This window comes from Passer domesticus, chromosome 5, assembly GCF_036417665.1.
Source record: "Passer domesticus isolate bPasDom1 chromosome 5, bPasDom1.hap1, whole genome shotgun sequence".
Lineage (NCBI taxonomy): Eukaryota > Metazoa > Chordata > Aves > Passeriformes > Passeridae > Passer > Passer domesticus.
Window position 1 is genome coordinate 25,196,123 of NC_087478.1, and position 18,742 is coordinate 25,214,864.

The 18,742-nt window shown below is 37.1% G+C and overlaps 1 long non-coding RNA gene across 7 annotated transcripts in view; it reads right to left on the bottom strand.

The window, feature by feature from the left end:
* The window catches only part of LOC135301880 (uncharacterized), a 36,880-nt gene that overhangs the window by 3,658 nt on the left and 14,480 nt on the right, over positions 1-18,742 (bottom strand). For 4 of the 7 annotated variants that reach the window (XR_010363615.1, XR_010363610.1, XR_010363613.1 and 1 more), the window contains one exon: positions 17,080-18,516. This is a non-coding gene — a long non-coding RNA (uncharacterized LOC135301880). Of the gene's footprint in view, positions 1-14,521; positions 15,387-17,079; positions 18,517-18,742 lie in introns of those variants that run through there. The other 3 variants (XR_010363614.1, XR_010363612.1, XR_010363616.1) reach the window with 2 other exon arrangements.

The following is an 18,742-nucleotide window of genomic DNA, read 5'->3' on the forward strand; positions in this document are numbered from 1 at the left end:
ACCAATGTCAGAAAAGTCTTCATTGCTCTACAGAACGTTCTACCTAATAAAATAATTAACAGATATTGCCTATACCTATAAACATTTCTTTCCTTACAATCTCAGACTACCACTACCAGTTACAGTGTGACTGTTACTAGATAACAGTCTGCAAAGTACACCATTATGTTTTAAGAATATAAAGCTGTAGGGTCAGAAATAAAAAAGGATCTTGTTTGAGGTGAGACACATAAGACTTGTATATAAAAAGCCTGAACAGAGTAAGAGATGTTCTAACATCTCACTGGGGCAGCTGTGAGAGGGAATTGATGGAGCTTCAGAATTGATGCAACACAATCTCATCTGCATTTCAGAGATGCAAGTTGCAACTTTAGAGCTGTTGCTCTGACAGAACAGAGTTGCTTCATTGCAATTTTTCACTGCAAAGAGAGAAAATACCCACAGAGATTCAAGCATTTTGAGCTAACCAAATTTCAGGCATTATTTTTTTCATGTAGTTGTTGCATTTGCGGTCTGGGTAAGCAGGTCCATACCTACTGAGCTTGTTTATGTCTCCTCCACAGATCATTAGGTCTTGTCACTATTCCTGCACTGAGAAACAGGTCAGACTGCAAACCAAAGAAACAGTTCTTGCCTGCAGAACTAAGATGGAGCAATAGAATAACATTACTCTTCTTCCTAATTACTTTTGCCTTTGAAACCCTTGTATTTCTGAAAAGCAGCTCAGTCAACATCCATGCTTATAGTACAGGGAGAAGCCACATGCACTACAGTAAATCTGAATTGTCATGACTGATGTTTATGTCTAATCTGTCTAGCAGATGTGACAGGACAATTCAGCCTGAATTGTTTACTTTCAGCAGTCTGAGTCATATAAGGTGTCAATTTTACTGAAGTTAATAAAAAGATATGTAATTCTCTAACTGCAGATGCATATAATGAATCAGACTGAAGAAACAGGATTAGTTAAATAAACAACAAACAATAATTGCCCATATTTAAAAAAAAACCACTCTAACAATTTTAAATGTAATTCAGTCTTATATTCCACATGCTAGTCAGATTATTTAAATTCATGAATAATGGATATATCTCTTCTGTGATGTCTTGTTGCTTTCTATAGTTTGAAAAGACAAACATTATGCAAATGTGGTATCTTAAAAAAGTCTCTTGTCAGATATTCATCATTTTAATTTTATGTTGCTAATATAATTGACAAGATACTTGATACTACTGATTATGGCTTTTCTTGTAAATCACTTATTTGATGGGCTTAAACAGCTGTGGGTTTGCTTCTATGAGTTTGTGAAGTTGTAACCAGGCTACAAAGGAGCAATAGGCAAAGTCTTAGGCATACCATCCTACCAGCTGGTAAACAGCATTTCATAGCAGTAAAGGTGTAACTCAATCAACATTGTTACATTTCCAAAAGAAAAAAAGGGAGGTTACTATTATTCTCCTCTCCTTCTTCCCAAGTAGTCAAACCCATGTGAAATGAACAGAGATTTAATTTGCAAATCTGAATATAGATGTGCTTATTTTATATAGAATAACTTGAAGGATCTGCAAACATCTGTCACAATTAATCAATCTGCATCTCACCCTGGGACCCCTTCAGTCAATTCAGCTCTTTTCAAAATTTCTTATAAGCTCCATCATCTCTGATATAAAATTACACTGAAGGCTAATTCAAGCATAGCATCTTCAAGCTTAGACAAAAGAAAGTTAGAGTTAAAGCATGTGTTGTTCATCACTACATTACACCATTTCTGCAGGCGGAACCTTCCCAGATTCTACTGCAATAAAATTATTACAGCCTAGAGAAAAATTCTGGCCAAAGATTTTGTTTGGAAATGCTTACTACAAAGTTATTTGCCACTAGATTACTTCAAATTTTCAAGTACCACACCATATTAATTCTACATTATTACAGACACTAAGTGCAAAATTATCTTCTCAAAAATATCACTTTCAGTTTGACGAGACATTGGGGATCAAACCAAAGTCCATTCAGCACCTGAGATAGAGAACTCAGAGACATCATGACAAACTGGAATCCAACTGACTAAAGAGCAACCCTGCTGAAAAGCTTCTGGAGTCATCATGGTGGGTCTCAGGCTGTACACAAGCCATAAGAGTGCACTCATAGAAAGCAAAAAATGCACATGTTTGGGGAGTACGGACACCAAACTGCAGAAGTGGCAACATCTCCCTGGCCTTGGTGAGGCACATGTGGAATAGTGGATCTAGCTTTGTTCCACCTGGCTTGTGCAGAAAATGAAGATAACTGGAAAAGGTACACGAGAGCGCTCATGAGGCAGAGGACACATGGGTTGGGAAGAGAGGTTGGGGGGAAAAGCCTTGTTTAGGCTGACAAGGAGGAGAGGAAGGCTGAGAGAAACTGGCTGCAGCCTACAGGAAGTACCTGAAAGGGGTTACCAAAATGGTGGCATCAAAATTTTCTAAAAATGGCCTCACTTGTACATTAATACTGGACACTAAAAAATGCCAACACAGGTACATCAAAGCTATTTTGAATTTTGTCTGGGTTCCCAGACAAAATGACCCCTAATATCTACACAGCTATCTGTTGACCTGAAAATACTGGCATGGGTTATTATGGCACAAAGCCTCACTCTCTTTTATATTTCATGATGGCAAAATGTGGAGGAAATTTCAGGAAAGGAATTGTATAAAACTGCTTATGTCATTCTGCTGTTTTCTCCTTCGGAACAGCAAATTTTGATAAGCCTATTTTAGGCTCATGAAAACAAAAACCTCCTCTTACCTGAATGTTAGTGCTTAGATAAACTAACACAAAACAATCTTCAGAGAAACAACAACCAGAAATGAATTTACATTTGCACTTCAATTAGTTTACATTTTTTCCTCTGTTATTTCACCCTTTGACCTACACATGCAAATATACTCTGTATTTGGAAAAAAAATCTGCTTTGAACCTTCCCTCTGGTTATAGTACTTCTTCCTCATGCTTCTAACTAAAAGATGTTATTATTCTTTAACTGTTTTCATTCAGTTTAATCAATTTGACACATTCAAGGAAAAAAAAAATCTTTCTCTGCAATTGAGCTAAGAAAAAACTCTATCCCTTCTAATTAGCAATTCATTATTTCTGGTAAGTATCCCTGAAAAGCATTAATTTAGATGCCAAGATCTATGTCAGATTTTGAAAGTCAAAACTTGGTAATTTGCCTGCAGTGATTTTATTTGTAAAGTTTTACACTTACTATATTTTACAGATTGATTAGGAAATGTAATCCACCTGTCCTGAAAATCCAGCTATAAGCCTTTAATTTCCCACCTGTCCATTCTTTCCATATAGCAAGTCTATTTAAAAAAAAAAAACAAACAAAATAAACAAAGAAAAAAATTCCAATAATAACAATAATAAAATTATAGTAATGTTAGTAAAAAAACTACACCAATCAAAAAAATTCCCAGCCCACACTTTGTGTAGGTGCTAAGTAGAACTCTGCTTTATTTTCCATAAAAGCACTACGTACTTCTATATTTACCTGGAAATGTTTCTCAATAAAAATAACAGAACAGAAATTTCTAGGGGAAAAGAAATAGGCCTTTGGGAATAGGCTCCTGATGTTTCACCCTGTTCCTTCATTGTCTCCACATCTGATAGCCTCTTAAAACAGCAGTGTTGTCTGGATATCTGGTTGGAGTGCTGCACTTAAGAGGCTGCACTTTTTAATGCAGAAGTGATTCAGTTGCATGCTTTCTCCTTAATGCTACACTGAAAAAAAACCCAGGCTTTCTCAAAAATATGGAAGGATTTAAATATTTTAGTGGAGCATGTTTTATGATTCAAAAACACATCCCTTGAAAAAGTGTGTAATAAAATCTTCAGTGCATCAGAGCTATGGTGTGTAGGGAGTAGAGTTGAGAATGTTAGCACACTGATATGTATGGAAAATGTTAATGACTATAAATGCACTGGTATTTAATTCTATCTCTCCCTAAGCACTCCAGCTCTAAAGCCCAGCTCCAATACAGCCCCGTGTGTAACCTCAGCTCTAAGCACTGAGCAAACTGCAATGTGAGAAAGAGCAGTGAGAGGATCTGCAGAGTGAAGCCAGGCAAGACAAGAAAGGTAAAACTACAACTAGAGGATTACTGAGATAAGAATCCTTAGGAGTTTAAGGGGCAAAGAAAGACAACATAAATGTATTAAGCTTTCAGGAAAAAACAGATAACCAGAAGATGAAATTCAGCATCATCAAGGATCTGTTCCAAGAAGAAAAAGAAGTCAATCACCCCCCTCTTGAAGGATACCACTCTGGCCAGCATTCATATAATGTTTGCAGTAATAAATACATATTCCCTTGTGAGGTTGAATCATCTCATAAAAAAATACCAAGTGGATGATCTGTCTTATGCAGTATTCATTTTGGGGTACTTCTTCTGATATTCATATTTTGTGACGGCTATTTGGATCACCTAAATGCCGACTGAGCTGTAATGCAGGAAAACTTCTAGTGACCAACAAGAAAAACCATAAGAGATCAAAGATTTTTCTGACTGGTCATTTCAGATAGGCTCTTTACTCTCTATACAATCAAATGAGTTCTCACTTAGCAGAGAAATATGCCTTTTTAGGACTAGAGGAGTCCTCCTTATCAAAAAACTGGTAACTTTTCTTGGACAGTTGAAAGGCCTTCTAAGGGACTAGAAATGAAATTTTACCTAGACTATCAACCACACGGGATTAAAGTTATAACAACACAGTGATGATTCCTTGAGTAATCTTGAGCATGTGGAGAAGCTATAGATACCAGACTCCAAAAACCATCACTCCTGACTCCTTGAGGGATTAATAATAACAAGGAGTCCACCCAGGCAGCTTTAATACACATGATGTCAGTGTTGATCAAGTGTTAATCTTTGAAGACCAGCCTATTGCCTGACCAAGTCTTACAAACCTAAGGGGTCTTCATACAGCACTGGCACTATGAATCTCAACAGTTCCACTGAAAAGTTTTTTATAGGTGGACCTTACATTTCCACATCTTCTGTCTCCAGAGCAAGGACAAACTCTATTGGAAAGGCACTTTTTGGAAAGCAGAATAATACATGATCATTATGCTATGTTCAGAATATACAGCACCTTAGAAAATTGCCTGAACTAAAGCCTAATTTCACCTTATGTTTTCATTTTTTTTAAACAGAGCATGAGAAGCAAAACTAAAATTCCTATACGTTTTCATGGTCTTAAATGAAGCATGGTATTATTTGTACCATGATTACTTACAGGGTTTGCAGAGTTCAAGTATACAGTGCCATTGGCATCATGTTTTGCTTCTTTCCCATTTTTCAGATTAACTGTTTTCATTTTGCATTTTAAACTCATACTTTACTTTCCCTGCATGTCAAGGAAGGGAGAATAACTTGGAGTATAAATGGGAAGTGTAAATGGGAATTAAGTACTGGTGAAGAAGCTACTGCAAGAGAAGACCATCAGGCTGCCCAGCTGCCAAATTCACACTGTGCTCAAGCACAAAGCAGTGTAAGACCCCTTTTGCACCCAAACACCATCACTACTGAATATGGATGACCAGCAAATGAAACTATTTTCATTACCAAATTTCCATATCTTTTCTAACACTCTGATTATGGTAAGAAACAGAAAAATTTTAAAAAATATATTATCCACGTTGGCAAATTTTTGAACCTGAACTTCAATATATGTCCACTAAATTTAGTCAGAGTTCTAGAGGGTCTCAACACATTTCACATGTGCTTTCCAGCCAAGTGCTGGAGTTTGGAGGACAGATGTGGAAACATGGCCAACCTCTGAAGGAAAGAGACAGGATCATGAACTATGAAGTTATCATTTAAGCAGCAGCATTACACTACATGAGTCTCATTACAGCAAGTAAACAATTCCATTACAAACTTAATGATATTCTGGAGACACCCACATTAGCACCACTGGTCTTTTATTTATTTCAAATTACTGCTCTTATTTACCTCAGCAGGGCTCTCTGCGATTAACTCCCCAGACTGCTCAGACTCCTATGGGGATGATTTATATTGTCATTCCAATATAATGTTTCCCATAATTGCACTGTGTTTAAAAAACATTAGAACCCAAGGGGCTAGACAAGTAGTTATAATATTAACAGCATGCTCATATAAATCAATTTACTCCCTTGGAGGGGAAAAAAATTTGAAAAAAAAAGTTAATAAGATTACAGAAGTACAAAGGCAGTGCTACTGCTTTAAGTGTGTTTAATCAATAACTGTAAAAGCATCCCAGATAATGCCTGAAAATGAAAACAGGAATCCATTTCCACATGTGTAATTCTATTGATGTTAGTAGACTGATCACAAAAAGAAAATACATCATTTCACTGAAAATACTCAATCCCAGAAAGGAGTGAGTGCCCCCAGTACTTGTACAGTATTTTTAAGCACTCTCAGACTCTTGTAAGATCAACCTGACATTAGTGGCAGACAAAGATTTATAAATGCATCATTTTAAAAATTCCAGGCGCATTGCAGGGATCAAAAGGTAACCCATGAATTCAGAAAATGACCACTAAGGATAAAACCTAATGATAATAATTATGTGGGTAAAAAAACAGGGAACTTAAGTCTCTCTTTTCCATTAGTCACTAAAATACCTCATTTTCTTTTTTAAAAATCTCACAATTCAATTTTTAATATGCTTAATGCTATGTGCAAGCATAATTTAATACATTCAGAAGATGGATTACTTGTAGCTCAGTCTGACCTGAGCCTCTAGATGCAGCATTGTTTATTATATTCACTGATCTAATTTTGCTGTACAGTAGCTATATTCTAAGACACAAATTCCAATCACTGTAGAATAAATTGAGTGTAATAAAAAACTACAAGACTGAAACATGACAACAAATATTTAAAAAAACACTTTTCTGATACACTCACTGATTGAAAATGTAGCAGCTCACTAAACCCAGGATGTTCTTCTCCCCACAAAAAGCAGGCTATTATGCAATGAATATACCATAAATCCTGCTGCAGATGTACCTTTAGATAGATGAAACTTCTATTGCTTTAGTGAGTTCATCCAAAGCCTCTTTATGGTGATTCCATTTCTGTGAAGCTACAGCTAAGTGATCAGAATCATAACTAGTTTTTGCAGTTTTAATCCTAAGTTTTCTTTACCCCAATGAAAACTACTTTTAATCTTTTTCCTGTGCAGCCTTTATATCTAAACATCTGTCTGCTTCAAATGCCTCCTCTAAGATGCTTTCAGGTGGTGTCAGTCTTAGGACAGACACTTGGTCTCTGTAAAGCCCTCTGCTTTATGGGATTGAATGGAAATATGCCACTTCACAGCAGCTGAAAACATAACCCTTCACTCATTAGCTAGAACAATGAAATTTGCTGCTGATGTAAGAACTAAATTATTATCTCACATTACAAAATCTTTGGAAAAAAAGGAGTTGGTTTGTAAATCTGACATGTTAATTTAAATGTTGCAAACTTAGCACAGTACCAAGCCACACAAAAAATATTATTTACTTCAGGCTTGTAAAAAAATAGTATTATGAACAGCAAAAAAAGGGACCACTGAAGAGGTAATTCCAGACCTAATGTAAGAGATAAATGGAGGGGCACTAGAGCAGATCAGACAGAAGGGGATAACAAATTAATTGAGTGTTGGTTGGTATCAGCCAGTAGTGGGGGAAATTGGAGTTCCTTCCTTCTGCACAATTGCCTTCTGAAATTGGGTTAAAGATTTGGCTTGAAAAAGGGTGTCCTTCTGAACAGCACTAAGACTTGTGCCTGTTTCAGCTTGGCACTGCCCCATCCTGAGAAAAATGAAAGCACAGCACAAGACTAATAATGGTCATACAAAGAACATCATGCAGTGTTGGTCAGCTGATCATGTCACCTTCCTTAGGAAGAAACCAGGTAAATCAGGTGCGTTAAACAGATATAACATTTATCCCAGTCTTTTCATAGTAGGATTTTAATTTTTTCCCAAACAAGTTTTAAAAGCAAAATCCATTTATAAGCATGGCACTATTCCTTGGAAAATACAAATTTTCAGTGTTATCTGTGGGTTCTGTGATTCCTGGCTTCTGGCTTTCATTAAAACAAGAAATTAAGAGCACATAAGAAATAATTTAAATGTCTGAGTATTTTAAAGGACATAGGGTATATTTAAAAAGTTTAGATTGCTGCAGTGGATTACAATTGTTTAATCATAAACTCCTCAAAATTATTCTCTTTGTTTTACTTTTAAAATGTTTCTCTAAAAGTATTTCTCTACAGTGAGGATGGCAAGAGATTAGAAGGATAGAGAGAAATAACATTATTCTGGGGTTTTTTTCTAACCTATTTTCTCCTGAGTCATGTACATGTTGTATGGTTAAGCATCAGCCTGCCATGGTTTTCCCAAGTGCAGCTGCACACTCCTACAACAAAGAGCTGCCACATTAAAAAACCCAACAAAACAAGTCTTAGCAAGGAAATTATTCCTGTTTATTTATTTTCTGCATATTCATTAGCTCTGACAAGTCATGAATGCATAAGGTCTCTTGCCCTTGTCCATATTTAGTCTCTGTCAATGTGCTGTACCCTGGGCACATCAGAGCTACTGCAGAGGCTGTGACACATCCAGGTGTGTCAGTGCTTTTCACAGAGAACCATCCTGGGTAAGATATCTGGATAATGCAAGAGGTTCTGCACTTTCTCATTAAATATATGACTGCTGCAGTTGTCTCTAGTCTGGATAGTTCAAATTAGAGTTTGGCATGGCAGAAACGTACTTCAAAACCCCCTTTGCACAAAAGGGAAATTTGGGAACACATCAAAGGGCTCTTGTATGTACCTGCTGCCAAAAGAGGCAGCAGTCCCACTGCCTTCCCCAGGCTGAGCACCTGAGCCAAAGCTGCCATTTGTCTGATGCCATGGTAAGGCAGCTCATGGAACCAGCCTGGCAGCAAGGTGGAACTGTTTCTCTGCAGGAGCAGGCACACACCAGTGCCAGCTGAGGGACGCTGTGGCACACAGATTAAAGAAGGCAGCAGGGGTGAAAAAAGCAGAACTGTCTGGACTTGCAGCAGCTGCTTCCGTTTAGCCATACCATCCTGTAAGCAACAGAGTATCTAAAACTGACAAGAAAGATTAAATGCAGATTAGGAAATCCAATATCCTATTACCTTTGCAGAGTTCCTGTTCCTGAACTAGCTTTCATCCACAGAGACAGCAGAGGCTAAGGCATTCCCTCAAGAGCTGGTACCTATAAATGCTATTACCAAGAACAGAGCAGGGCTTGCTATTCTTCTTCTTTTTAAATCACAGTGAGATATCTTTACTAGTGAAAGCAGGACAGTAGTGTGTGAAAGACCAATATGGAAACCCCCTTTCAGACCACATCTTCCATTTTCTTAAGTAGTGCCCTCTCCATCAGGCCCTATTCTGAGCAGAATAGTAGACCAACATCTCTCAGTCCCCAATGAATTGCAGGCTCTAATCCCAAGAACAATATAAATTACATTTTCTTCAGCTGGCCAGAGCAGCAAGTGTAGTACACAACAAGCCAGGTTGAAACTATTAGCCCATCTAGGTTCAGAATCATACTACTGAAATGACAAAATAGAAGTCCTTTTAAACTCGGGCTGTAGAATACATATAAGTCCTAACTCATAACAAAATGACATTGTATGAAAAATAACCTTCATCACAGCTGTTATTTTGCTGTTCATAGGTGCTAGAATTATCCACAAAAGAGGCAGTTCAAATAGAGTTATATAAAAGTGAACAGTTTTACAGCAGCTACCTTTAAAGATGAAAATGCTTTTGCTTTTACCAAAGATGGGATCTGTAGGATAGTCATATTTCTCCAAATTGTAATGTAGAAACAGGTGCTGTGAAACACAGAAAAAATTTTCCTTGGAGCAAAAAAGGTAGACAGTAATGACAGCCCATTTTATACCCCTGTGACTGAACAGGCGATTAGGTTAAAAAAAATTTTAAAAGTTATAGCATGGTTAGCAGAGACCCTGAGACCTGAGCTTTACTTCAGGCTACTGAAAAGACTCTTTGAATTATCGTTTGTCTACTCCATTCATATTGTTCCCACAGAGAACAAAGGGAAACAAGCAAGCGAACATTCCATGATTTCTGCTCCATTCTGTGATTGATGCTCCCAGCATTTAAGAAACTATATGGCTTAAACTCTCATTTCCAAGTGAAGGGGAGAAACATTAGACATACATTTTATTCCAAGAACAGAAATTTAGGGAGAAAAAAAATCAGCTACCTTATATAAACAAGGAGAAAATTTTGATTGTTCCATTTCTAACTTGCCGATAGCGGATGAATCTGTAAGTGATTTTTAATTAAAGTTATCTGGTGAGATTTCAAGTAAATCCAGAAGGAGAATATAGGCACTAAAGTCTGTGTATCCACAAGGGCAGTGGCAGGGGTGCTCTTTTCACCCCTCTTGAACCAATATAAATGTGCAACAAATTCACAAAACTAGCACCAGAGGAGAGGGGTTGAGCGTGAGTCTTATGAACTGATGGCTAGAAAAGCTTTTATGAAAGGAGATCTTAAGGCTCTATTCATTGCAACTAAAGCTCATGTTTATATTTTCTGTATTTTAGTTCACATAATTAGATATAAAGGAAGAATCCTAGGTGCAGAGGGAAAAAATCTGGAGCATCACCTGTCAGATCTCAACTTCAGAGGCTTTTCTACAGTTGCAATTATCTGATCTCTCAGGGAGTTTGAATTTTTCTCTAGATGTCTGCAGTTTCAATGAACAAAACAAAGACACATACAGTAACCCACAGGCAACTGTACCTTTTCTCTCTTTTTTTGAGATGGGAGCTAAAATTTTAGAACCTTGCATACCTCAATTTGGAGGGAGACACAGAATAGGTCTCAGCTGCCAAACAGATTTTATCTGTGCCTCAAAACACAGCCACAGCCAGCTTCACGCGCACTAAGTGCTGTATTACACAGCCTTCTGGAATCAGCCTTCCTTGGGAATGGAGCGGGGAAAGCTCCAGTCCTGGTTAGGCTGAGGCTGCAGTTGGGCAAGGAGCTACAACACCTGCATGGTTCTGGCCACCTCTGCAGGCATGCAGCAGCCCATGTGCTGGCATCCTCTTTAAGAAACACAAGCTTATGCTTAATTACCTAAACTCTTACTGAGCCTTACTGCCAGCCCCTAATCTCTCTCTCAGATCAAGCAAATTGTTGTGCTATGAAGATATACAATTACTAAAAATATAGCCACAAAAAAAACAAGAAAAATTTTATAAAAATGAGAGTAAAATGTTTTTTAAAATTAAAAAAATTCTAAAAATTATAGAATGCTTTTACTTACAAAATCAAATATTTAAAGTCCTACACTTGATCCCGTAGTTCAACTAAAGTTTGAGCATCTCTGGCTGTATGCAACATTGTTCCTCTTCCTCTCCATGAAGAATTAAGAGAATCATGCCTTTGACATTGAATACAACAGAGAATCTACTAGGAAAAAAATAAGCTCATTCATATTCTGTCTAAAAAACAGCATAATAATGCCTTGTGCTCCTCTCTGTGGATCATCATGTTTTCCTATTAAATCTTAATACACTGAATAACTGCTTCTGTCATATAAAATAGACTAAAAGATTACAACTCATAGCAGAGAGAGTAGATGGCTAATTTTAAAAAACTGAAAAACAGTACCTACATCATTTTGAGAGATGCTGTACTGTGTAATCCAATATTAAGCATTATATGCTTTTACTTTAAAAATATAAACACCTTCCACCACTTGTCAGTTTTCAAAATAGGTTCACAAAACATGTTCTATTGATTTATGGAAGTCTGGTCTGGAGTGTGGTGAACATGATGTTTATTTTCAGTATGAAACATAAATGCAAGAGCAGGGAAAATGCTATCACAGCTTTCATCTGACAATACAGAATGAACTTAATCTTTCACTTTCTGTGACAAAAAAGAGAAAATTTGACATTTTTAGATTTCCTTTTTCCACACATGGAAATGCTGTCAGAGGCAAAGGCCATCTGTGCAGAGACATTGTGTTCCCACAGAGCTGCTCTGAGCATGCTTTGTTAATCAGAACTGGAGGACATTAAAGGTACAATTGTAGGTTCTAGGCTTCTTTGTCTTACAGCAAAGGAATCACATAACAGGATATATTTATACCTAATCCCATTATCAAGTAGCAAAAGCCTAGTACTGAACTAATAATCCTTTCTTGCCAGCATTAATTATCAGTGGATGCTGGTATTTTGCTCCCCTAAAGGGATGTTGGTATTTTTCTCTCCTGATAGTGAGAGAAAGAATCAGGTTGCAAATCTGAGAACCCTTTACAGAAAACTTTCCACTGGCAGGTGTTTGTGTTTTTGAACAAGTAATATTACACTGTTAGTGCTGTCACTGTCCCAGCCATTCCAGGAGTTCCAGTGCATAAGGACACAGAGAAAAAGCCCAAGCTGACTCAGGAGTTTTTCAGCTCAAAGACAATGTCTCAAACTGCATGGTGAAATAAATAGACATTCCACATCATTAAATACTTTTGTTATATCCTCTTGGAAAATAATTAGGCTGCATATTTTCTCCACAGCATCATTCTCTTTTTAAAGACAGAACAGTGAAAAATATATCACAGGCCAATATCTAAGAGTTAAGCACCAAGGTCTTTCTCCAAAGCAAATATTCATAGCTTACTGGGCAGCAGAAGCAGAAAATCCTTCATAAAACCTGCCTTGCTTAGCTAAGAGCAGCAAGCAATATGCAATTTTCCATAAATTAGAACTTTAATCACAGATATCAATCACATATTTTTAAAATGCAGATATATTTTCTCCCATACCTTCTAGCAGGTCTCCTCAACTTCATCCCCTTACCTCAGTCCCAATTGCATCCCCCTGCACCCCAGCTCTGTGTCAGAACCTAGTAATAGGTTAGATGGTGAACAGCATCATTATTATTATACCATATAGAGTCTTCTGGAGAAAACATTAACCACCCACCTCCAGTACTGGCTATTTTCTCCAATGAAAAATGAAAGATTAACTGTTTTAGCCACACTCACTGCAGTGGTTATTAGAGGGTGAAAATAGTTCAGCACAATTAGATGAAACTAGCAGAAAATGTAAAAAACTATTGCTTAGACAGCAGGTTAAAAATATATATATTATGGCATTGCATTCCAGTTAAAAAGTGACTCAGAAACATCAGGATAGCAGTTATCTCCCACTACACCTCCTTCCTTTGAGGTCAGTTCCTGGTTCTGGAGATCTTTTTTTCTTCTTGAAGTGTGTAAGACTGGAAAACAATATGCCAAATTTCAGACTGAATTTCATAATGCTACATTGTAAAAAAGCTCTTGTCTCTCCAAAGCATGGTATCTAATCAGATGTGGATCATATTAGATTACTTGTAGATCAGATTCCAAAGCACTAAATACTCAAAATTTAGGTCAAGTGTAATGATCCATTTGTCTATTTTTTATGAGCTTGGTTATCTGCCATTTCAGACTGCTATCATATCAAGGCACTAGAGAGAAATTTCAAACTCTGATCAGCCATGAGCTCATGAATGCACTCAGTCTCCTGAATTCTTATTCTTCCTTACTTCTAGGTGCCATTTCCAGGTAAATTTTTAGTAATGTACAACATTCTTTCTTCATTACACATCTCTACTATCATTTTCCTAATGACATTTCATCACAAGATTGTCTCTCTTAAAACTAATCTTCACCTCAAAATTCTGAGAACCCCTGCTTGGTCATTTTAGGTCTGTATTGTCACCTAGATTAACAAGGTTCAGACAGAAAGAAGTCTCTCAGAATTTTAGGTATTCAGAATTCTTCTTGAAGCTGTAATGTCTGCCTAAGGAAGATTATCTCTACTAGACTTTCTCAAAAAGCATGAGGTCTCTGAGAGGAAAATCTACAATGATGCACAAACCTTTTCTCTTAGTACCCTCTTTGCCCCTATGTCCCTCTCCTCTCCTCTCCTCTCCTCTCCTCTCCTCTCCTCTCCTCTCCTCTCCTCTCCTCTCCTCTCCTCTCCTCTCCTCTCCTCTCCTCTCCTCTCCTCTCCTCTCCTCTCCTCTCCTCTCCTCTCCTCTCCTCTCCTCTCCTCTCCTCTCCTCTCCTCTCCTCTCCTCTCCTCTCCTCTCCTCTCCTCTCCTCTCCTCTCCTCTCCTCTCCTCTCCTCTCCTCTCCTCTCCTCTCCTCTCCTCTCCTCATTCCATTAAAATTTTGAAGATGAGAGACTGCCATTCCTTAAGAACAACCTATCTTTCAGGAGGTAAGTGAATCCAAATAAAACACCACAAAACAAATGTGTGAGTTATTCAAGCCATAATTCTCAATTCAGTGTTGGCAAGCATAAAGAAGCAAAAATCATTTCAATTCCAACATCCTGCATGGAGTATCTGCTTGTTTATAGCACACATCTGTTCTGGAAAAGATCTGTGTAAGTAAAAGGATCAATGCACAAGTTTTATAGAGGCAAATGCTTGGAAAGGGTAGAAATTCAGTGACATGCTTTTACAGAAGATCAGCCTGTCCACTTGGGGACCAGGATTATAGTGCAGTTTAAATCTCTGGAGGTCTAAATCACAGGAGAAAATGCATTTTTTGAAGATGGTTGTCTTTTTCTGGCACTCAAAAAGAAAATTAAGCATTCAGGCATGAGCAGCAGTAGTAATAAATATTCAGCACTCCAATATTTTATTCCTAAGCATTTATAATCTAAAACACAGTTTTACCCAAAAGTCTGTTTTGGCATGGTCCCAAATCTTATAAATGACTTTCAATTGCAGATGAACCACTAGAACACCAAAAAGTGTATTACTTCTGGAATTATATCTTTGTCATTATCAAAAAAATTGTTGTCCTTCACTGTCAATAAACTAGTTTTCTAAATGTTGAAATGCTGAACAGGAATGATCCCAAATTCTCTAAGCTAATTCCACTTATTTTTTATCCTCAGGAAAGACGAGTCACATAAAGCTAGCTTAATGTCCTTCTTTCTTTTCTCTCTTTTTCTCTTTTTCTCCTTCTCTCTTTCTTTCCCACACAATCTCTGTCTTCCATTATTACAATATTTTGTAATATGAGATTGGTAACACTCAGGCCTAACCAAGCCAATTCTACACCTGCTATCCCCCACTGGAGCAGTCACTGTTGTTTTAAGAAACCCATTCTCCCAGGAGAAAAGCTGTCTGTCTTTTCAGTACACTCACAATTTCTGCTGCAATTCACTGATCATTATCACTATTGTTTTCATCAGTGAGGTTATGTTTGTAGGTCTGCTTTCACTGAATCCTTTTCTTCTCATAAATCATTTAATCTCTCACCAAGCTGCAATATCACACTTGGGCTGTGCAACAGAAAAAAGGATGGATGGTGAGGATAGATGCAGCCAGTAAACCAGACATTCAGAGGTCTAGATGCTCTTTCAAGAGTAATCAACACATAACTTACTTTCATAACTTTAAAAATGTTAGTTTTCTCCTTTTAGAATTCCTGCTTTTAAATGCCTGAAGTTTAATACTGTTAGTCCCCCAAAATTACTTAAAATATAGGAAGCTCCACAGATGACATTGTGTATAAAATAGGTATCCCAGAAAATCCTTTTAAGCAGTACCTAGAGTCTTTTTAAATATATTAATTTATGGGGCTAGTAATAAATTATCAAAACAATAGGTAGGCTCTGTGTCTCCTCACAGACAGGGTTTGGTAGATGTACTTAAGAAGACTCTCTGGCTATATTTCATGCTGTTTCCCAAGCAGAATTTAGATGAATTTAGAATCTGTCTCTGAACAACTTTAGTTATTCCAGAACAAGAAACATCAACATTGTAATAAATCGTATGGTAACCTGCAAAAAGACATTCTGCTAAGAACTAAATAGAATTGTGCTCTCACAATTGGGTTAGCTTTATCAAAACTGTGGCCTTGGACTAAATACAGAAAAACATGTAGGTAGCAAGCTTTGCAGAAGAAATGCAATTAGTAAAGTTAGATTTACTAAATAAAGGCTCAAAGCACATCTGGGGACCACATTTTCATGTTGTCATTTCTTCCTCAAAAAACAGTAAGTTAGACTGCTATCCTTTTTGACAGATACATCATACAGAAAACACCTTCCACTCTAGCAGAGTCAGACTTAGATTTTGCATTAGACGATTTCCAGCAGTAGGTCTTTATTAAAATAGGAACAACAACAATTCACTTTAATAAAAATTAAATCCCAGGAAATGTCTTAAAAGGACACATACAGTGGAACTTCACGACTCTGAGCACTTGGGACCTTTCACCATTTCAGATTATGGAAATTCATCTGGTGCTAAAATATGATTGCTGCTAGCATAAGTCTATGTTCTTCTTTTTTTCTAATAGAATGTGAGAATTTTGAGCTAAGATATAATCCACAATAGCTTTAAAATGAGTTTACTGAATGCAAACAAACACAGGGCTTGATTAGCAGTGCAGGAAGCACCAAGGTAATGCTCAGATGAGATTCAAAATGTATTTTCCATGGCACATTCTAGAAATGGTTAAGACAGAAAATAAAGGGAATTTCTCTCTTGCAGTTATGTAGAATGGATAGGCATTAGGAACACGAAAGAAGTAGCAGAGGTAACCAGCAAACAGAGCCCACATCAGTGTGTTTTATCTTTCTCTGCACCGACCCAGAGTCCACAGCAGGATCCATGATAAAACGACATGGCTTCTTTTGCTTTTGACCTGATGCTCCAGGCATTACCCTGTGCTTTCTGTAGCCATGTCTACATTTTTAACTCCTTTGCAGAAGTTTTAATTAGGTATTAGACTGAGGACTTTAGCCTTTCTGCATCCACCAATTATACTGGTGGCACCAGAATTTGTACTCTGCTTGCACTGGTCACCACACTTACTTTCTTTTTCATAAAACAGGAATCTAACCAATTCCTTTTTTAAAACAAATAAGATGCAACACTTATTCCTCAAATCTGTATTCCTTTTTTCTTTTTTTTTTTCCACAGTTTCAATGCTTTTAGGATATGAAAATAAATCCATGAGTTGCTTCCTGACTGAAATGTAATTAAATCTGACTTTATTAAGACTGCTTTTATGTTGCATTAAACAGAGTATAACAAAGACACAGAGTTCCCACAATTAGAAAAAAAATATTGTGACTAGACCTTAGTTAAAAAAGTAAATTACAATAATTTATGTTATTAAAATTCTTTTAAAATCTTTGTGTGTTCCATATCAGGATAAATTGCTCAGCTCTACCAGTACTGAACTGTGTGTGTTTTTTCTTGTCCTTTCAAGGATGTGGTTAGAAATGTGTGTATATATATATATATATATATATATATATATATATATGTTTGTTCACAAGTAAAAGTTAAGATCTTAAAAAATACTTTAATAGCTATATATAAGTCTAGGACAAGTAAATGCACAAGAAAATCTTCCATGGGCTAAACAGATGAGATCCCAGGTAGAAATGGTAGATCAGACTCTATATTTGCTAAAGCTTATACTCCACCAAGGCACAAGCAACTGTGTTAACATTTTTTTTTTTAAGTGCAAAGAAAGCAACATGTTGCCTCATTACCAATTCTGATACAGAAGCAGTAACCTGATTCTGTTCTCATTAGGACACAAAAGCCATTTTTGGGTAAACCATGCATAACTTTTCTGAAATCAAGAGGTTTAAAACAGTGCAAAATTGGGATGAAAGAGAAGCTTTATATATTTCAGCTGCATAGAAAAACCATTTTCATTATATATTCCATAAATTCGCAGGAAGCTTACATAAAATTTTCCATTTAGGCAATTTCCTGTAGCAGAGCTAATTACTGTCATCTAACTAAGGGGAAACATGTAATTGCAATATGAGTCACTAGAACATTAAACTACTCAGCAGAAGATATAGTTTGCATAAACAATCTCAGCAGCAAATTAATCTTTGAACAATACTGTCCTCTATTTATTTCAATATTTTGCAGAGATATTTAAAAACAGAAAAACTGCTCTATGGTTAAAGCTGACGGCCAGGAGGATGTATAACGACTTCTTTTCTCAATATCACTGCCAAGCTGCCATAGTAGATCCAGGATTTTAAGTATAAGGTTTCCTACAATAATGTCTCCTGCATACCTGAATGCCTATTTCTGGGCAGGCTGAGATATGTCTTAATTTTGATAGAACTCAGAAGCTCCCACCATTTAGGGACCCAGAGACAGGCATTTCCTCTATGCTGCCTGTGGGATGACTTGATGAATGTTCTGACCACCACTGCCAAGTCAGCACAAGGTAGGAGATGGAATACTTCCCTGTGTTAGGCACACCCAGGGGATGTGGAACACCTACCCAGGCTTCTTCTCCATGCCAAGAAAAGAGTGTCATTGCAGAGCTCCAGGATGAAGTTCCTCTCTGTGCCGGTTAAAAGTGTAGGAGATCTTCACTGTAAAACCTATTGGTGGATACTCAGATTTTCTAAAAGGTTGTCATACCTGTCAATTGAAATTTCCTCAGATCAGAACTCAGACTTTTCCAGATTAAGTTGTAGCACTTTCAGGTATTCCAGGTATTCCAGTCTGTTGAAAAAAGATGTCACCTTTCCCTGCATTGCCTATCTCAATGCCTGTTCTTCCTGCAACAGTACTGCTGTGGTGGTGGGGTGTATTGGGAGCAGAGGAGCACAAGACTGCAGAGCCTGCTTGGTGACAAAGCACTTAA